Here is a 22,394-nt window from a genome sequence, read left to right on the forward strand (position 1 = left end):
CTCAAAAAATCCCCAAATGTTCCCAATTTTCCGGGGAATTCCCTGGAATTCGGGAATGTTCCGGAACGTTCCATGCAGGAGCTGGAGAGCGCCGAGGGCGAGGAGGATTCGGGGGAGCCGGGGCCCGGCGGCCGCCCCTCCCCCCCCGAGGTGTTCGTGGTGCCCCTGGGAGCCGGTACGGGAAAATGGGGGGAAAACGGGAAAAATGGGGGAAAAAATGGGGGGAAAAACCGGGAATTTGGGAAAAATTGGGGAAAATGGGGAAAAATGGGAAAATGGGGAAAAACGGGAGAAATTGGGGGAAAAATGGGAAAATGGGGAAATGGGAAAAATGGGAAATTGGGGAAAAATGGGAATTGGGGAATTGGGGGGAAAATGGGAAAAATGGGAATTGGGGGAAAATGGGAATTGGGGAATTGGGGGAAAAATGGGGGAAAAAATGGGAAAAAATGGGGAAAATGGGAAAATGAGAATAAATGGGGGGAAAAGGGGAAAATGGGAATTTGGGAAAATTGGGAAGTGGGAATTGGGGGGAAAATGGGAATTTGGGAATTTGGGGAAAAATGGGGAAAATGGGGGGAAAATGGGAAATTGGGGAAAACCCTGGGAATTGGGGGAAATGGGGGGAAATGGGAAATTGGGAATTGGGGAAATGGGGAAAAATGTGAAATTGGGGAAATTGGAATTTTAGGGAAAAACGGGAATTTGGGAAAAATGGGAAAAAATGGAAAAATGGGAAAAAATGGAAAAATGGGAAAAATGGGAATTGGGGGGAAACGGGAATTTGGGACATTGGGGGAAAAAATGGGAAATGGGAGGAAAATGGGAAATTGGGGGAAAAATGAAAAATTGTGGAAAAATGGGAATTGGGGGGAAAATGGGAATTTGGGGAAAAAATGGGGGGAAATGGGAATTTGGGGAAAATGGGGGAAAATGGGAAAAATGGGAATTTGGGAAAATTGGGGAAAATTGGGGGAAAATGGGGGAAATGGGAATTTGGGAAAAACCTGGGGAAAATTGGGGGGAAATTGAGGAAAGTGGGGAAAAATGGGAATTTGGGGAAAAGCTGGGAAATGGGGGGGAAAAATGGGAATTTGGGATAAATGAGAAAATGGGAATTGGGAAAAATGGGAAAATGGGGGGAAAACGGGAATTGGGGAAAATGGGAAAATGGTAAATGGGGGGGGAAATGGGGGGGAAAACCTGGGAATTGGGGGAAAATGGGAATTTGGGGAATTTTGGGTGGAAAATTGGGAATTTTGGGTCAAAAAGGGAATTTTGGGGTGGGAAATTGGGAATTTTGGGTCAAAAAGGGAATTTTGGGGTGGAAATTGGGAATTTTGGGTGGAAAATTCAGAATTTTGGGTGGAAAATCAGAATTTTGGGTGGAAAACAGCAAATTTTGGGTCAAAAAAGGAAATTTGGGGTGGAAAATGCGGAATTTTGGGTGGAATTGCGGATTTGGGTAGAAAATTCCGAATTTTGGGTGGAAAAGGTGAAATTTGGGTGGAAATTTGGATTTTGGTGGAAATTGTGGGAATTCTGGGATTGGGGAAATTCAGAATTCTGGGTGGAAAATTGGGAATTTGGGGTGGAAAAATGCAAATTTTGGGTGGAAAAAATGTGAATTTTGGGTGGGACTGGTGAATTTTGGGTGGAATTTTGGGAATTTTGGGTGGAATTTTGGGTGGAAATTTGGGAATTTTGGGATTTTGGGTTGGAAGAATTGTGAATTTTGGGTGGAAATTTGGGAATTTCGGGGCTCTGTTCTCTCCGGTGGGCTGCCGGCTGCTGCTCTTCTTGCAGGGGGAGGATCGGCACCGCCTGGTTCGGAAAGGTCGGAAAAAATTGGGGCAAAATCCGGGAATTTGGGGCAATTTGGGGAATTTTGGGGATTTTGGGAATTTTCTGGGGAATTTTCAGGGGGAATTTGGGGGTTTTAGGGGGAAATTTAGGGGTTTTGGGGGGGTTTTTGGGGTCTTATTCAGATTTTTTGCGGTTTTAATGGGATTTTTGGGGGGTTTTTATTTGGATTTTTTGGGGGGTTTTTAATCGAATTTTTGGGGGTTTTTAATGGAATTTTCAGGGGGATTTTAATTGGAAATTTTAGGGGAATTTTTAATGGGATTTTATTTTATTTTTAAAAGGATTTTTGGGAGGTTTTTAATGGGATTTTAAATTTATTTTTAATGAGATTTTGGGGGGGGGGTTATGGAATTTTCAGGGGATTTTAAATGGGATTTTATTTTATTTTGAATGGGATTTTTAGGGGATTTTAAATGGAATTTTTAGGGGAATTTTTAATTGGATTTTATTTTATTGTTGATGGGATTTTTTATTTATTTTTGATGGGATTATTTATTTATTTTTAATGGGATTTTGGGTGGTATTAATGGGATTTTTAGGGGATTTTAAATGGGATTTTATTTTATTTGAAAGGGATTTTTGGGGGGTTTTAATGGGATTTTTAGGGGATTTTTAATGGGATTTTATTTTGAAAGGGATTTTATTTTATTTTAAAGGGATTTTTGGGAGGGTTTTTAATGGGATTTTTTATTTATTTTTAATGGAATTTTGGGTGGTTTTAATGGAATTTTTAGAAATTCCTTTTAATGCCATTTTTTCATTTAAAACATGAATTTTTTTTCATTTCTAACCCGATTTTTTTCCATTTCTAACCGTTTTTTTTTTTAATTTCCTTTCTGAATTTTATTTCTTTTTTTAATTTTTCCCTTTTTTTGGGTTTTTCCAGGTGATCCTGGGGGAGCTGAGGGGGGGTCCCGGCCCCGCCCAGGTGGTGCTGAAGGAGCTGCGGGCGGGGGCGGGGAGCCCCGAGAGGAGGCGGTTCCTGGCTGAGGCTGAGCCCTACAGGTACCAAAAACCCCCAAAATCACCCCCAAAATCACCCCAAAAATCCCTAAAATCCACCCCAAAAATCACCCAAAAAATCACCCCAAAATCTCAAAAAAACCCCAAAAAATTGCTCCAAAAATCGCAGCAAAAATACCCAAAAAATCACCCAAAAAAATCACCCAAAATCACCCCAAAAATCACCCCAAAAATCCCTAAAATCACCCCAAAAATCACCCCCAAAAATCCCCCAAAATCCCACAAAAATTACCCCAAAAATCACCCCAAAATCTCAAAAAAAAACCCCAAAAATCACGCCAAAAATCACAGCAAAAATACCCAAAAATCCCCCAAAATCCCCCCAAAATGCCCCAAAATTTGGGATATTTTGAGCCAGAATTTTGGGTGAAATTCGGGGCTTTTTTGGGGTGGAATTTGAGGGATTTGGGGCTGGGATTTTGGGTGGATTTTGGGGATTTTTTGGCTGAATTTTGGCTGAAATTCAGAGCATTTTCTGCTGGAATTTTGGTTGAAATTTGGGATATTTTGAGCCACAATTTTGGGTGAAATTCGGGATATTTTGTGCAAGATTTTTGGGTGGAATTTGAGGTGGATTTGGAGTGAAATTCGGGACTTTTTATCTGGAATTTTGGGGGATTTTGGGTAAAATTCGGGGATTTTTATTTGGAATTTTGGGTGAAATCGGGGCTTTTTTGAGCCAGAATTTTGGGTGAAATTCGGGCATTTTTGTGGCTGGAATTTCCGGACTTTTATGTGAAATTTGGGATATTTTGCGCCAGAATTTTGGGTGAAATTCGGGGCTTTTTGGGGTGGAAATTTGGGTGAAATTGGGGATTTTTGGGCTGAATTTTGGCTGAAATTCAGAGCATTTTCTGCTGGAATTTTGGGTGAAATTTGGGATATTTTGTGCCAGAATTTTGGGTGAAATTTGGGCATTTATGGGGCTGGAATTTGCGGATTTTTGGGTGAAATTTGGGATATTTTGAGCCTGAATTTTGGGTGAAATTCGGGGGTTTTGTACCAGGATTTTGGGTGAAATTCGGGGCTTTTTGGGCTGAATTTTGGGTGAAATTTGGGGAATTTGTGCTGAAATTTTGGGTGAAATTTGGGATATTTTGAGCCAGAATTTGGGGTGAAATTGGGGCATTTTTGTGGCTGGAATTTTCGGACTTTTGTGTGAAATTTGGGATATTTTGTGCCAGAATTTTGGGTGAAATTTGGGGCATTTTTGGGGTGGAATTTGAGGGATTTTGGGTGAAATTCGGGGCTTTTTGGGGTTGGAATTTGCAGATTTTTGGGTGAAATTCAGGGCATTTTCTGCTGGAATTTTGGGTGAAATTTGGGATATTTTGAGCCAGAATTTTGGGTGAAATTCGGGCCTTTTTTGGGCTGAAATTTGAGGGAATTTGGGGTGAAATTCGGGGCTTTTTACCTGGAATTTTGGGGGATTTTGGGTAAAATTCGGGGCTTTTTATTTGGAATTTTGGGTGAAATTCGGAGCTTTTTTGAGCCGGAATTTTGGCTGAAATTCTTGGCTTTTTTGGGGTAGAATTTCCGGACTTTTATGTGAAATTCGGGCTATTTTGGGGCAGAATTTTGGGTGAAATTCCCGCGTTTTCGGGTCCCCGCAGGAGCCTCCGCCACCCGAACCTGCTGCGCTGCCTGGGCGGCTGCCGGGAGCGCCCCCTGCTGCTGGTCTGGGAGTACTGCCAGATGGTGAGACCGAATTTGGGGGAAATTCCCGAGATTTCGGGAAAATTCGAGAAATTCCGGGAAAATTCGGGGATTTCCGGGAAAATTCGGGGATTTGGGGGAATTTGAGGGGGTTGGGGAGGGGTCTTGGGGGGGATTTTGGGGGGTTTTTGGGGGGATTTGGGGGAATTTTTTGGGAATTTTTTTGCATTTTTAGTGGATTTTGGGGGCAATTTTGGGAATTTTGGGGAATTTTGGGGCAATTTTGGGGAGAATTTGGGGGATTTGGGGATTTTTGGGAGGGTCCTGGGAAGGTCTTGGGGGGATTTTGGGGGGAATTTTTTGGAATTTTGGGGGGATTTTGGGGGAATTTTGGGGGCATTTTTTGGGGATTTTTAGGAATTTTTGGGGAATTTTGAGGGAGGGGTCCTGAGGGAGATTTTGTGGAATTTTGGGGGATTTTTGGGAATTTTTGGAGAATTTTACGGGAATTTTGGGGGAATTTTGGGGGGATTTTTAAGGGATTTTGGGGGGATTTTGGGGGGATTTTGGGGGGATTTTGGGGATTTTTAGGGAGGGTTCTTGGAAGGTCTTGAGGGGATTTTGTGGAATTTTTGGGGAATTTAAGGAGAATTTGGGGGGGATTTTGGGGAGAAGTTGGGGGATTTTGGGATTTTTGGAGAGGGGTCCTGGGGAGGTCTTGGGGGGATTTTGGGGGGAATTTTTTGGAATTTTGGGGGGAATTTTTTGGAATTTTGGGGGGATTTTGGGGGAATTTTTGGGGATTTTGGGGGGATTTGGGGGGGATTTTGGGGAGAATTTGGGTATTTTGGGGGAGGGGTCCTGGGGAAGATTTTGGGGAATTTTGGGGAATTTTGGGGGGAAATTTTGGGGAATTTTTGGGGCGATTTTGTGGAATTTTTTGGGAATTTTGGTGGAATTTTACGGGAATTTTGGGGGGAATTTTTGGGGGGATTTTTGGGAATTTTGGGGGGAATTTTTTGGGAATTTTGGGGGGAATTTTTTGGGGAATTTTGGGGGATTTTTAGGGAATTTTTGGGAATATTTGGGGGAATTTGGGGGGAATTTTTTGGGGGATTTTTGGGAATATTTGGAGGAATTTTTTGGGGAATTTGGGGGGGATTTGGGGGTTAAATCTGGGTAATTTTAGGTTAAATTTTGACATTTTTTGGTTTCCAGGGCGACCTGAAGCGTTACCTGCGGGCCCAGCGGGGTGGGGGCGGGGCCGGGGGTGGGGGCGGGGCCGGGGGTGGGGGCGGGGCCGGGGGTGGGGGAGGGGCGGCCCCTCCCCCGCTGCCCCCCCGCGATTTGGGGACGCTGCAGCGCCTGGCCCTGGAGGTGACGCGGGGGCTGCGGCACCTGCACCGCCACGGCTTCGTCCACAGGTACCCAAAACCCACGGAATTCACCCCAAAAATACCAAAATCCAAACATTCCCATCAAAATCCAAAATTCCCACAAAAAATCCCCATAAAAATCCAAAAATTCCCACCAAAAATCCCATTAAAATCCAAAATTTTCTTCAAAAAATCCCATTAAAAATCCAAAATTTTCATTTAAAATTCCATTAAAATTCAAAATTCCCATTAAAATCCCATTAAAATTCAAAATTCCCATCAAAAATCCCATTAAAAATCAAAATTTTCATTAAAAAATCCCATTAAAATCCCATCAAAAATCCAAAATTTTCATCAAAAATCCCATTAAAATTCAAAATTTTTATTAAAAATCCCATTAAAATCCAAAATCCCCATTAAAAATCCCATTAAAATCCAAAATCCCCATTAAAAAATCCCATTAAAAAATCCCATTAAAAACCCCATAAAAATCCCAATAAATCCCATTAAATTCAATTAAAATCCCATTAAAATCCAGTTTAAAATCCCCACAAAAATCCCATTAAAAGTCCCATTAAAAGTCCCATTAAAAAAGCCATTAAAAATCCCATTAAAAATCCCATTAAAAATCCCCACAAAAATCCAGAATTCCCATTAAAAATCCCATTAAAAATCCCATTAAAAATCCCATTTAAAATCCCATTAAAATCCCCAAAAAATTCCATTAGAATCCCATTAAAAATCCCAAAAAATCCCAAAACAATCCCATAAAAATCCCATTAAAAATCCCAATAAAATCCCAATAAAAATCCCATAAAAATCCCATTAAAATAAAAAAAAATCCCATAAAAATCCCAATAAAATCCCAATAAAATTCCATTAAAAATCCCATTAAAATCCCATTAAATTTAATTAAAATCCCATTAAAAATCCCAATAAAATCCCATTAAAATCCCATTAAATTTCCCCTTTTTCCCCTAAAATTTTGAGGTTTTTCCCCAAATTTTCACCACTTTTCCCAATTTTTGTGTTTTTTCCCAAAATCCCAATATTTCCCCCCAAAATTTTTCTATTTCACCCTAAAAAATCCACATTTCTCCTCTTAAATTTCACAATTTTCACCAAATTTTCCCCTTTTTTCCCCAAATTTTCCCCTTTTTTCCCAATTTTGTGATTTTTTTCCCAAAATCCCAACATTTCACCCCAAATTTTCACCTTTTCCCCCCAAAAAAATTCACATTTTCCCTCCAAAATTTCCCAATTTCCCCCCAAAATTTCCCAAATTTCCCCCCAAAATTCCCCAATTTCCCCCCAAAATTTCCCAATTTTCCCCTCCAAAATTTCCCAATTTCCCCCCAAAAATTTTCCCTTTTTCCCTCAAAACTTTGGGATTTTTTGCCCAAAATCCCAACATTTCACCCCAAATTTTCCCCTTTTTCCCCAAATTTGGGGATTTTTCCCCATTTTTGGTTATTTTTGCCCAAAATCCTCGTTTTTCTCCCCAACCCAGCGACCTGGCTCTCCGGAACGTTCTGCTGACGTCGGAGCTGACGGCGCGGCTCGGCGACTACGGCCTGGGCCCCGCCCACTACCGGGTCAGTTTGGGGCCAAAAACGGCGAATTTGGGAAATTTGGGTGAAAAATGGAAATTTTGGGTCAAAAAACTGCAATTTTGGGGAATTCTGGGGTTAAAAATGGTAATTTTGGGGATTTGGGGTCAAAAAATGGCGATTTTGGGCGATTTGGGTGAAAAAATGGCAATTTTGGGTCAAAAAACGGCAATTTTGGGGTTGAAAACGGCAATTTTGGGCAATTTGGGGCAATTTGGGGCAAAAAATGGAAATTTTGGGGTCAAAAAATGGCAATTTTGGGGGATTTGGGGTCAAAAAATGGCAATTTTGGGTCAAAAAACGGCAATTTTGTGGTTAAAAAATGGCAATTTTGGGGGATTTGGGGTTAAAAAATGGCAAATTGGGGTTAAAAAATGGCAATTTTGTGGGATTTGAGGTCAAAAAATGGCAATTTTGGGTGAAAAATGGCAAATTGGGGTCAAAAAATGGCAATTTTGGGGGATTTGGGTGAAAAAACTGCAATTTTTGGATATTTGGGGGCAAAAAAATGGCAATTTGGGGGGATTTGGGGTTAAAAAATGGCAGTTTTGGGTAAAAAAATGGCGATTTTGGGGAATTTTGGGGTAAAAAAATGGCGATTTTGGGGAATTTTGGGGTCAAAAAATGGCGATTTTGGGCGATTTGGGTCAAAAAATGGCAATTTTGGGTCAAAAAATGGCAATTTGGGGGGATTTGGGTGAAAAATGGCAATTTGGGGTCAAAAACCGGCAATTTTGAGGTTAAAAAATGGCAATTTTGGGCAATTTTGGGGGATTTGGGGTTAAAAAATGGCAAATTGGGGTCAAAAAATGGCAATTTTGGGGGATTTGGGGTCAAAACACGGCGACTTTGGGTAATTTGGGGTCCAAAAAATGTCAATTTTGGGGAATTTGGGGGCCAAAAATGGCAATTTTGGGGGATTTTGGGGTTAAAAAATGGCGGCTTTGGGCAATATGGGGTAAAAAATGGCAATTTTGGGGGATTTGAGGTCCAAAAAGGGCAATTTTGGGCAATTTGGGGCAAAAAAATGGCAAATTTTTGGGTGATTTGGGGTAAAAAAATGGGAATTTGGGGGCAAAAATGGCAATTTGGGGGTCAAAACACGGCGATTTTGGCGTAATTAGGGTCAAAAATTGGTAATTTTGGGCAATTTGGGGTCAAAAAATGGCAACTTTGGGTGATTTGGGGTTAAAAATGGTGGGTTTGAGCAATATGGGGTAAAAAATGGCAATTTTGGGCAATTTGGGGGCCAAAAAATGGCAACTTTGGGGAATTTGGGGTCCAAAAACGGCAATTTTGGGGTATTTAGAGTCAAAAATTGGTAAATTGAGGCAATTTGGGGTCAAAAAATGGCAATTTTGGGGGATGTGGGGTTAAAAAATGGCAATTTTGGGCAAATTGGGAGAAAAAATGGCAATTTGGAGTCAAAAAATGGCACATTTGGGTGATTTGGGGTAAAAAAATGGAAATTTGGTGTCCTAAATGGCAATTTTGGGGAATTTGGGGTTAAAAATGGTGGGTTTGAGCAATTTGGGGTCAAAAAAATGGCAAATTGGGGGAATTTTGGGGAGAATTTGGGTTTTTTTGTGGGGGAATTTGGGGGGGATTTTAAAGAGGATTTTGGAGGAGGATTTAGGGAATTTTGGGTGAATTTTTATGGAATTTATTGGGAATTCTCTGGAATTTCTCAGGAACTTTGGGGAATTTGGTGATTTTTTTTGGAATGTGGTGAATTTTGGAGATTTTGAGGAAGATTTTGAGGGATATTGAGAAAATTTGGGGAGGTTTTTGTGGGGAATTTTGGGTGAATTTTTAGGAAATTTCGCTGAAATTTCTTGGGAATTTCTCTGGAATTTTGCCAAATTTTGGGGAATTTTGGTGAATTTTGGGGGATTTTTGAGAAGATTTTGAGGGATATTGAGAAAATTCGGGGGGGATTTTTGTAGGGGATTTTTTATGGAATTTTACCAGAATTTCTCTGGAATTTCTCTGGAATTTTGCAGAATTTTGGGTGAATTTGGGGAATTTTTGGGGGAAGATTTTGAGGGATATTGAGAAAATTTGGGAGGGATTTTTGTGGAGAATTTTGGGTGAATTTTTAGGAAATTTCTCCAGAATTTCTTGGGAATTTCTCCGGAATTTCTCCAGAATTTCTCGGAAATTTCTCCGAAATTTCTCTGGAATTTCTCGGGAATTTCTCAGGAATTTCTCAGGAATTTTGGAGAATTCTGGGAAATTTTGTGAATTTCTGGAATTTTGGTGAATTTGGGGGAAGATTTTGAGGAATTTCGCCCGAATTTCGCCCGAATTTCACCTGAATTTCACCCGAATTTCGCCGGAATTTCGCCAAAATTCCTCCAGAATTCCCGGAAATTTCTGGAACTCCGCGGAACTTTCCAGAACCCGCTGATTTTGGGGTTTTCCCCCGTTGCAGGAGGATTATTTCCTGACGGCCGAGCGCGCCCTGGTGCCGCTGCGCTGGCTGGCGCCGGAGCTGGTGACAAAGGGACCCCGGGGGACGCTGGAGGTGGCACCGCAGAGCCGGGAGAGCAACGTCTGGTCAGGGGACATTGGGGACATTGGGGACATTGGGGACATTGGGGGGTTTGGGGACATTGGGGGGATTGGGGACATTGGGGACATTGGGGACATTGGGGACATTGGGGGGGTTGGGGGGATTGGGGACATTGAGGGGATTTGGGACATTTGGGGACATTGGGGGGGTTGGGGACATTTGGGGGATTTGGGGACATTGGGGGGGTTGGGGACATTGGGGACATTGGGGGACATTGGGGGGATTGGGGACATTGGGGACATTGGGGGACATTGGTGACATTGGGAGGTTTGGGGACATTGGGGGGATTGGGGACATTGGGGACATTGGGGACATTGAGGGGTTTGAGGACATTGGGGACTTTGGGGGGTTTGGGGACATTGGGGGGATTGGGGACATTGGGGACACTGGGGACGTTGGGGACATTGGGGACATTGGGGGCATTTGGGGACATTGGGGGGATTGGGGACATTTGGGGACATTGGGGGGGTTGGGGACATTGGGGACATTGGGGGACATCGGGGGGTTTGGGGACATTGGGGACATTGGGGGGGTGGGGCTGGCTGGCCCCGGAGCTGGTGACAAAGGGACCCCGGGGGACGCTGGAGGTGGCACCGCAGAGCCGGGAGAGCAACGTCTGGTCAGGGGACACTGGGGACATTGGGGACATTGGGGGGGTTGGGGACATTGGGGGGGTTGGGGACAGTGGGGACATTGGGGACATTGGGGACATTGGGGACATTGGGAGGTTTGGGGGCATTGGGGACATTGGGGACATTGGGGGTGTTGGGGACATTGGGGACATTGGGGGGATTGGGGACATTGGGGGTGTTGGGGACATTGGGGACATTTGGGGACATTGGGGACATTGGGGACATTTGGGGTGTTGGGGGGTTTGGGGACATTTGGGGGATTTGGGGACATTGAGGGGGTTGGGGACTTTGGGGACATTGGGGACATTGGGGCATTTGGGGACATTGGGGCGGTTTGGGGACATTGGGGACTTTGGGGACATTGGGGCAGTTTGGGGACATTGGGGACATTGGGGACATTGGGGGTTTTGGGGACATTGGGGACGTTGGGGACATTGGGGACATTGGGGGAGTTTAGGGAATTTGGGGACATTGGGGATGTTGGGGGGGGGATTTGGGGACATTGGGGACATTGGGGGGGTTGGGGACATTGGGGACTTTGGGGACATTGGGGGGGTTGGGGACATTGGGGGGGTTTGGGGACTTTGGGGACATTGGGGACATTGGGGGGGTGGGGCTGGCTGGCCCCGGAGCTGGTGACAAAGGGACCCCGGGGGACGCTGGAGGTGGCACCGCAGAGCCGGGAGAGCAACGTCTGGTCAGGGGACATTGGGGACATTGGGGACATTTGGGGACATTGGGGACGTTGGGGACATTGGGGACATTGGGGACGTTGGGGACATTGGGGACATTTGGGGACATTGGGGACATTGGGGACATTGGGGGGGTTGGGGACGTTGGGGACATTGGGGACATTTGGGGACATTTGGGACATTGGGGACATTGGGGACATTGGGGACTTTGGGGACTTTGGGGGGATTGGGGACATTGGGGGGGTTGGGGACATTTGGGGGATTGGGGGACATTGGGGACATTGGGGACATTTGGGGACATTGGGGACATTGGGGACAGTTGGGGGGGGTGGGGACATTGGGGGACTTTGGGGACATTGGGGGGATTGGGGACAGTGGGGACATTGGGGACATTTGGGGACATTGGGGGGGTTTGGGGACTTGGGGACATTGGGGGGATTGGGGACATTGGGGACGTTGGGGACATTGGGGACGTTGGGGACATTGGGGACATTGGGGGGGTTGGGGACATTGGGGGGGTTGGGGACATTTTGGACATTGGGGACGTTGGGGACATTGGGGACATTGGGGACATTGGGGACATTGGGGGGGTTGGGGACATTGGGGGACATTGGGGGGTTTGGGGACATTGGGGACATTGCGGGGGTTGGGCTGGCTGGCCCCGGAGCTGGTGACAAAGGGACCCCGGGGGACGCTGGAGGTGGCACCGCAGAGCCGGGAGAGCAACGTCTGGTCAGGGGACACTGGGGACATTTGGGGACACTGGGGACACTGGGGACATTGGGGACATTGGGGGGGTTGGGGACATTGGGGGGGTTGGGGACATTGGGGGGGTTGGGGACGTTGGGGACATTTGGGGACATTGGGGGGTTGGGGACATTGGGGACATTGGGGACATTTGGGGGGGTTGGGGACATTGGGGGGATTTTGGGGACATTTGGGACATTGGGGGTGAGCCTGTGGGAGGTGACAATGGTGACAATGGTGTGACAATGGGGTGACAATAGTGTGACATTGGTGACAATGGTGACACCCCTGTCCCCTCAGGGCTCTGGGCGTGACCCTGTGGGAGGTGACAATGGTGTCACAGTGGTGACAATGGTGACAATGGTGACAATGACAATGGGGTGACAATGGTGACAATGACGGGTCCAATGGTGACAATGGTGTGGCAATGGTGACCCAGGTGACACCAAGGTGACCCTGGTGACACCAAGGTGACAATGGTGACACTTGTGTCCCCTCAGGGCTCTGGGCGTGACCCAGGGGAGGTGACAATGGTGACAATGGTGACAATGGTGACAATGACAGGTCCAATGGTGACAATGGTGTGACAATGGTGACCCTGGTGACACCAAGGTGACACCTGTGTCCCCTCAGGGCTCTGGGCGTGACCCAGGGGAGGTGACAATGGTGACAATGGTGACAATGGTGTGACAATGGTGACAATGACGGGTCCAGTGGTGATAATGGTGTGACAATGGTGACCCTGGTGACACCCAGGTGACCCTGGTGACACCGAGGTGACAATGGTGACACTTGTGTCCCCTCAGGGCTCTGGGCGTGACCCTGGGGAGGTGACAATGGTGACAATGGTGACAATGGTGTGACAATGGTGACAATGACGGGACCAATGGTGTGACAATGGTGACCCTGGTGACCCAGGTGACCCTGGTGACACCGAGGTGACAATGGTGACACCTCTGTCCCCTCAGGGCTCTGGGCGTGACCCTGTGGGAGCTCCTGGAGTGGGGGGCGCAGCCCCTCCCCCACCTGTCGGACCGGCAGCTCCTGGGGAGGCTCCGGAGCCGCCGCCCCCCGGAACTGCCCCGCCCCCAGCTGGCACTGCCACCCCAGTGGTGAGGGGACATCGGGGACATCGGGGACATCGGGGACATTGGGGGGATTGGGGACATTGGGGACATTGGGGGGGTTGGGGACATTGAGGGGACATTGGGGACATTGGGGGGGTTGGGGACATTGGGGACATTGGGGACATTGGGGGGGTTGGGGACATTGGGGACATTGGGGGGGTTGGGGACATTGGGGGGATTGGGGGGAAATTGAGGGAATCTTTCCCTGATGTCCCCAAATGTCCCCAAACGTCCCCAACCCCTCAATGTCCCCAAATGTCCCCAATCCTCCCAAATGTTCCCAAATCCCCTCAATGTTCCCAATCCTCAATGTCCCCAAATGTCCCCAAATCCCCCAAATGTCCCCAACTCCCCCAAATGTCCCCAATGTCCCCAATGTCCCCAAATGTCCCCAATCCCCCAAATGTCCCAAATGACCCAAATCCCTTCAATGTCCCCAAATCCCCCAAATGTCCCCAACCCCTCCATGTCCCCACGTGTCCCCAGCTCCCCCAATGTCCCCAATCCCCCCAGTGTCCCCGAATGTCCCCAAATCCCTCCAATGTCCCTAAATGTCCCAAATTCCCCAAATGTCCCAAATCCCGTCAGATGTCCCCAAATGTCCCCAATGTCCCAAATCCCCTAAATATCCCAAGTCCCATCAAATGTCCCCAATCCCCCCAATGTCCCCAATCCCCCCAGTGTCCCCAAATGTCCCCGAATGTCCCCAAATCCCTTCAATGTCCCCAACCCCTCAATGTCACCAAATGTCCCCAAATCCCCCCAAATGTCCCCAATGACCCAATTTGCCTCAATGTCCCCAAATGTCCCCAAATGCCCTCAATGTCCCAAATCCCCCAAATGTCCCCAAATGTCCCCAATCCCCAAATGTCCCCAAATGTCCCCAATGACCCAAATCCTTCAATGTCCCCAAATGTCCCAAATCCCCCCAACCCCTCAATGTCCCCAATGTCCCCAACCCCTCAATGTCCCAAATCCCCCCAATGTCCCCAATCCCCCCAATGTCCCCAAATGTCCCCAATCCTCCCAGTGTGCCCAATCCCCCCAATGTCCCCAAATCCCCCAAATGTCCCCAAACATCCCCAAATATCCCAAATCCCCTCAATGTCCCAAATCCCCCAAATGTCCCCAATGTCCCAAATCCCCCGAATGGCCCTAAACCCCCTCAATGTCCCCATTGTCCCCAATGTCCCCAAATGTCCCCAGGTTCGACCTGCTCCAGTCCTGCCGCCTGCCCCCTCCCCAGCGCCCCACCCTGGAGCAGCTCCACGCCCGCCTCAGCTCCCTGCTGGCCCAGTGTCCCCAAACGTCCCCAAATGTCCCCAAATGTCCCCAAATGTCCCCAACCCCTCCATGTCCCCACGTGTCCCCAGCTCCCCCAATGTCCCAAATCCCCCCAGTGTCCCCAAAATGTCCCCAAATGTCCCCAAATCCCCCAAATGTCCCCAACCCCTCCATGTCCCCAATGTCCCCAGCTCCCCCAATGTCCCCAATCCCCCCAGTGTCCCCAAATGTCCCAAATTCCCCAAATGTCCCAAATCCCGTCAGATGTCCCCAAATGTCCCCAATCCTCCCAAATGTCCCCAACGTCCCAAATGTCCCCAAATGTCCCCAATGTCCCAAATCCCCTAAATATCCCAAGTCCCATCAAATGTCCCCAATCCCCCCAATGTCCCCAATCCCCCCAATGTCCCCAATGTCCCCAAATGTCCCCAATCCCCAAATGTCCCCAAATGTCCCCAATGACCCAAATCCCTTCAATGTCCCCAAATGTCCCAAATACCCCACAACCTCTCAATGTCCCCAATGTCCCCAACCCCTCAATGTCCCCAAATGTCCACAATGTCCCAAATCCCCCCAATCCCCTTGATGTCCCCAACTGTCCCTGCTGTCCCCAGGTTCGACCTGCTCCAGTCCTGCCGCCTGCCCCCTCCCCAGCGCCCCACCCTGGAGCAGCTCCACGCCCGCCTCAGCTCCCTGCTGGCCCAGTGTCCCCAAACGTCCCCGAGGCCACCGGGGGACGCCCCGGTGACACCGCCGCCGCCGCCATCGCTGTCCCCGCCGTCGCCGTTCCCGCTGCTGGAGGCGCTGCCGGACGCCGAGGACGTCCTGACGGTCACTCAGGACCCCCGTGGGGGCGGCCTGGCCTTGGAGTGTCTGTGGGAGCGCGGCCGGCGTCACCGCCGCCGCCCCGGTGACGTCACCGGCGTCCCCGAGCTGTCCCCGGGGGTGCTGCCGGTGTTGGGGGCGCGGAGCCCCTCGGGGACGTCCGAGTTTTTCGTCCGGTTGGAGGAGCACGGGGCGGTGACGTCGGCGGTGACGTCGGCGGTGACGTCAACGGAGGCGGCGGCGTTGTCGCCGCCCCCCCGGTGGGAGGAGAGGGGGCGGTCGGCGGGGGGTGGGGGAGGGGACGGCGGTGGCGGCGTCGGGGAGGTTTTGTCGCCGGAGAGGGGGAGGGGACGGACGTTGGGTGGGGAGGGGTCGGCGTGGGGGAGGGAGTGGACGTTGGGTCAAGAGCGGCCATTGTTGGGGCAAGAGCGGCCATCGTTGACCCAAGAGTGGTCATTGACTCAAGAGCGGTCATCGTTGGGTCAAGAGCGGCCATCGTTGGGTCAAAACTCAACATTGACCCAAGATTTGTCATCGTTGAGTCAACAGCAGTCAACATTGACCCAAGACCGGTCATTGACCCAAGACCGGTCATCGTTGGGTCAAGAGCGGTCATCGTTGGGTCAAAACTCAACATTGACCCAAGATTTGTCATCGTTGAGTCAACAGCAGTCAACATTGACCCAAGACCGGTCATTGACCCAAGACCGGTCATCGTTGGGTCAAGAGCGGTCATTGACTCAAGAGCGGTCATCGTTGGGTCAAGAGGGGTCATCGTTGACCCAAGAGCGGCCATCGTTGGGTCAAGAGCGGCCATCGTTGGGTCAAGAGCGGCCATCGTTGGGTCAAGAGCGGTCATTGACTCAAGAGCGGTCATCGTTGGGTCAAGAGCGGCCATCATTGACCCAAGAGCGGTCATTGACTCAAGAGCGGCCATCGTTGACCCAAGAGCGGTCATTGACTCAAGAGCGGCCATCGTTGACCCAAGAGCGGCCATCGTTGACCCAAGAGCGGTCATTGACTCAAGAGCGGCCATCGTTGGGTCAAGAGCGGCCATCGTTGACCCAAGAGCGGTCATTGACTCAAGAGCGGCCATTGTTGGGTCAAGAGCGGCCATCGTTGGGTCAAGAGCGGCCATTGTTGACCCAAGAGCGGTCATTGACTCAAGAGCGGCCATCGTTGACCCAAGACTCAACATTGGCTCAAGACCGGTCATCGTTGACCCAAGAGCGGTCATCGTTGACCCAAGACCGGACATTGACCCAAGAGAGGTCATCGTTGGGTCAAGAGTGGACATTGACCCAAGACCGGCTGTCATTGATCCAAGACCGGTCATCGTTGGGTCAAAACTCAACATTGACCCAAGATTTGTCATCATTGTCCCAAGACCGGTCATTGTTGGGTCAAGACCGGTCATTGTTGGGTCAAGACCGGTCATCGTTGGGTCAAGACTCAACATTGACCCAAGACCGATCATTGACCCAAGACCGGTCATCATTGGGTCAAGACCGGTCAATGTTGGGTCAAGACCGGTCATCGTTGGGTCAAGACCGGTCAATGTTGGTTCAAGACCGGTCCCCACCGGCCCAAGACCGGTCATCGTTGGGTCAGCACTGGTCACTGACCCAAGACCGGTCATCCTTGACCCAAACAAGGTCAACGGCCGAAGTGACGTCGCCGTTGTCCCTTGAGATGACCCCGTGGGGACAAGACCGGACATTGGCCCGAGAGTGGTCGGCGTTGACCCAAGACCGGATGTTGACCCAAGACCGGTCACCGTTGGGTCATGACCGGTCATCGTTGGGTCATGACCGGTCATCGTTGGGTCATGACCGGTCATTGTCACCGTTGTCACTGGAGTTGGCGCCTTGGGGACAAAACCGGACATCGTTGGCCCAAGACTGGACATTGACCCAAGACCGGTCATCGTTGGGTCAAGATCGGTCATCGTTGACCCAAGACCGGTCATCGTTGGGTCAAGATCGGTCATCGCTGACCCAAGACCGGTCATCGTTGACCCAAGACCGGTCATCGTTGGGTCAAGAAAGGTCAACGGCCCAAGGGACGTCGCCGTTGTCATTGGAAATGACCCCAAGGGGACAAAACCGGACATTGGCCCAAGATTGGTCACCACCAACCCAAGGTTGGCCATCGTTGGGCCAAGAGTGGTCAATGTTGGGTCAAGAGCGGTCACCATTGGGTCAGGACCGGACATTGGCCCAAGAGCGGTCACCGTTGGGTCAAGGTGGGTCATTGTCACCTTTGTCACCGGAGGTGGCACCTTGGGGACAAGGCCGGACATCGTTGGGTCAAGAAAGGTCAACAGCCCAAGGGACGTCGCCGTTGTCCATTGAGATGATCCTGTGGGGACAAGGCCGGACATTGAGCCAAGAGCGGTCATCGTTGGGTCAAGACCGGACATTGGCCCAAGAGCGGTCACTGTTGACCCAAGATTGGTCATCATTGGGTCAAGACCGGTCATCATTGACCCAAGACCGGACATTGGCCCAAGACCGGTCATCGTTGACCCAAGACCGGTCACCGTTGGGTCAAGAGCGGACACTGACCCAAGACCAGTCATCATTGACCCAAAACCAGACATTGGCCCAAGAGCGGTCATCGTTGACCCAAGAGCGGTCATTGTTGGGTCAAGAGCGGACATTGACCCAAGACCGGACATTGGCCCAAGAGCGGTCATCGTTGACCCAAGATTGGTCACCGTTGGGTCAAGAGCGGACATTGACCCAAGACCGGACATTGGCCCAAGACCGGTCACCGTTGACCCAAGACCGGACATTGACCCAAGAGCGGTCATCGTTGACCCAAGACCAGTCATCGTTGACCCAAGACCGGTCATCATTGGCCCAAGACCGGTCATCGTTGGGTCAAGACCGGACATTGACCCAAGAGCGGTCATCATTGACCCAAGACCGGTCATCATTGCTCCAAGACCAGTCACCGTTGGGTCAAGAGCGGACACTGACCCAAGACCGGTCATCATTGACCCAAAACCGGACATTGGCCCAAGAGCAGTCACCGTTGACCCAAGACCGGTCACCATTGACCCATGACCGGACACTGACCCAAGACCGGTCACTGTTGACCCAAGATTGGTCATCGTTGGGTCAGGACCGGACATTGGCCCAAGATCGGACATTGACCCAAGACCGGTCATCATTGACCCAAGACCAGACACTGGCCCAAGACCGGTCACCGTTGGGTCAAGACAGGACATTGACCCAAGAGCGGTCATCGTTGACCCAAGAGCGGTCATCGTTGACCCAAGACCGGTCATCATTGCTCCAAGACCGGATGTTGACCCAAGACCGGTCATCGTTGACCCAAGAGCGGTCATCGTTGACCCAAGACCGGTCATCATTGCTCCAAGACCGGTCACCGTTGGGTCAAGACCAGACATTGGCCCAAGAGCGGTCATCATTGACCCAAGACCGGACATTGGCCCAAAACCGGTCATCGTTGACCCAAGACTCATCATCATTGGGTCAAGACCAGACATTGGCCCAAGACCGGACATTGGGCCAAGACCGGTCATCGTTGACCCAAGACCGGTCACCGTTGGGTCAAGACCGGACATTGACCCAAGACCGGTCACCGTTGACCCAAGACCGGTCATCGTTGGGTCAAGACCGGACACTGGACCAAGACCGGACACTGGCCCAAGACCGGTCACCGTTGGCTCAAGACCGGACATTGACCCAAGATTGGTCATCATTGACCCAAGAGCGGTCACCGTTGGGTCAGGACGGGTCATTGTCACCTCTGTCACCGGCGGTGGCACCTTGGGGACAAGACCGGACGCTGACCCAAGACCGGACATTGGCCCAAGACCGAACATTGGCCCAGGACCGGACACTGACCCTTGCCCGGTCACCGTTGGGTCAGGACGGGTCATTGTCACCTTTGTCACCGGTGGTGGCACCTTGGGGACAAGGCCGGACGTTGACCCAGGACCGGACACTGACCCAGGACCGGACATTGACCCAAGGCCGGTCACCATTGAGTCCAGATGGGTCATTGTCACCTTTGTCACCGGCAGTGGCACCTTGGGGACAAGGCCGGACATTGGCCCAAGACCGGACGTTGACCCAAGACCGGACGCTGCCCCCGGTGCCCCCCAGGACGTCCCCGGTGTCACCGGCGGTGGCGCCTTGGGGACGAGGGACAGCGCCTTTGACCCCAGCCATGTCCCCAAGGCCACCAGAAGTGTCCCCAAGGCCACCAGAGACACCCCCAAGGCCACCAGAACTGTCCCCAAGGCCACTGGACGTGTCCCCAAGGCCACCAGAGACGCCCCCAAGGCCACCGGATGTGTCCCCAAGGCCACCAGAACTGTCCCCAAGGCCATCAGAAGTGTCCCCAAGGTCACCAGAGACACCCCCAAGGCCACTGGACATGACCCCAAAGCCACCAGAACTGTCCCCAAGGCCATCAGAAGTGTCCCCAAGGCCACCAGAAGTGTCCCCAAGGCCACCAGAACTGTCCCCAAGGCCACCAGACATGTCCCCAGTGCCACCGGTGTCCCCAAGGCCACCAGAGACACCTCCAAGGCCATCAGAACTGTCCCCAAGGTCACCAGAACTGTCCCCAAGGCCATCAGAGATGCCCCCAAGGCCATCAGAAGTGTCCCCAAGGCCACCAGAGATGTCCCCAAGCCCACCAGAGGCACCTCCAAGGCCACTGGATGTGTCCCCAGTGCCACCAGAAGTGTCCCCAAGGCCACCGGACGTGTCCTCAAGGTCATCAGAACTGTCCCCAAGGCCACCAGAACTGTCCCCAAGGCCACCAGAGACGCCCCCAAGGCCACTGGACATGTCCCCAAGGCCACCAGAGACGGCCCCAAGGCCACCAGAGGTGTCCCCAAGGCCACTGGACGTGTCCCCAGTGCCACCAGAAGTGTCCCCAAAGCCACCAGAGGTGTCCCCAAGGCCACTGGACGTGTCCCCAGTGCCACCAGAAGTGTCCCCAAAGCCACCAGAGATGTCCCCAAGGCCACCAGAGATGTCCCCAAGGCCACCAGGAGCTGGGGACCCCCTTGGGGACACCCCCGGGGACCCCCTGGGTGGCACCACAGGGTGGGGGTGTCCCCAAGTGTCCCCAGAGGGGTCCCCAAGGGGGTCCCCGATGTCCCAAATGTCACCAGAGGGGTCCCCAGGGGGGTCCCTGATGTCCCCAAGGGGGTCCCTGATGTCCCCAAGGGGGTCCCCAGTGTCCCCAGAGGGGTCCCTGATGTCCCCAAGGGGGTCCCCGATGCCCCAAATGTCCCCAGAGGGGTCCCCGATGTCCCCAAGGGTGTCCCTGATGTCCCCAGAGGGGTCCCAGGTGTCCCCAATGTCCCCAGAGGGGTCCCAGGTGTCCCCAAAAGTGTCCCTGATGTCCCCAGAGGGGTCCCAGGTGTCCCAAATGTCCCCAAAAGTGTCCCCAAGGAGGAGCCCCAAGTCCCCAACAAGGTCCCCGAGGAGGGGCCGGGTGTCCCCGAGGAAACGCCGCGAGGTGGCCCCGAAAGTGTCCCCAAAAGTGTCCCCAAAACGCCCCGAGGTGGCCCCAAAAATGTCCCCGAGGTCCTCCAGGGGGTCCCCAAAAAGGTCCCCGAAACACCTGGAGGGGTCCCCAAAAATGTCCCCAAAAAGCCCCGAAATGTCCCCAAAAAGGTCCCCGAGGAGGCACCTGGAGATGTCCCCAAAAATGTCCCCAAAATGCCACCAAATGTCCCCAAAAAGCCCCGAAATGGCCCCAAAAATCTCCCTAAAAATGTCCCCAAAGGGGTCCCCGGAAATGTCCCCAAAAAGGCTCAAAACGTCCCCAAAAGTCCTCGAAATGTCCCCAAAAATGTCCCTGAGGAGGTCCCCAGAAATGGCTCCCAAAGTGGCTCTGAAAAGCCACGAAATGTCCCCAAAAAACCTCGAAATGTCCCCAAAAACGTCCCCAAAAATGTCCCCAAAAAACCTCAAAATGTCCCCAGAAATGTCCCCAAAAACGTCCCCAGAAATGACCCCAAAAGTCCTCGAAATGTCCCCAGAAATGACCCCAAAAAACCTTGGAATGTCCCCAAAAATGTCCCTGAGGGGGTCCCTGGGACATCTCGAGATGTCCCCAAAAACGTCCCCAAAAATGTCCCCAAAAATGTCCCCAAAAAACCTCGAAATGTCCCCAAAGGGGCCCCCAAAAAACCTCGAAATGACCCCAAAAACGTCCCCAGAAATGTCCCCAAAAAAACTCGAAATGACCCCAAAAACGTCCCAAAAAATGTCCCCAAAAAACCTCAAAATGTCCCCAAAAAGTCCCGAATTGTCCCCAAAAACGTCCCTGAGGGGGTCCCTGGGACATCCCGAGATGTCCCCAAAAACGTCCCCAAAAAACCTCGAAATGTCCCCAAAAACGTCCCTGAAAACGGTTCCAAAAACCTTCGAAATGTCCCCAAAAGCAGCCCCAGAAATGTCCCCAGAAATGGTTCCAAAAAGCCCCGAAATGTCCCCAAAAATGTCCCCAAAAACGTCCCCGAACCACCTCGAGATGGCCCCAAAAAACCTCAAAACGTCCCCAAAAAACCCCGAAATGTCCCCAAAAACGTCCCCAGAAATGGCCCCAAAAACGTCCCCAGAAATGGCCCCAAAAGGCCCCGAAGTGACCCCAAAAACGTCCCCGAACCACCTCGAGATGGTCCCAAAAACCCTCGAAATGTCCCCAAAAACGTCCCCAGAAGCGTCCCCAAAAAACCTCAAAATGTCCCCAAAAATGGTCCCAAAATCGCTCGAAATGTCCCCAAGAACGTCCCCAGAAATGGCCCCAAAAAGTCCCGAAATGGCCCCAAATCTGCAGGGTGGGGGCGGGGCAGAGTCCCCAGGTGTGTCCCAGATGTCCCCAGATGTGTCCCTGACCTCGGGGCTGTCCCCAGGTGTGACCCCAGGTGTGTCCCCTCCCCCCCAGGTGACCCCGGGGCTGTCCCCAGGTGTGTCCCCAGCT

The sequence above is a fragment of the Fringilla coelebs genome, assembly GCF_963513975.1.
Source record: "Fringilla coelebs genome assembly, chromosome: 36".
NCBI lineage: Eukaryota > Metazoa > Chordata > Aves > Passeriformes > Fringillidae > Fringilla > Fringilla coelebs.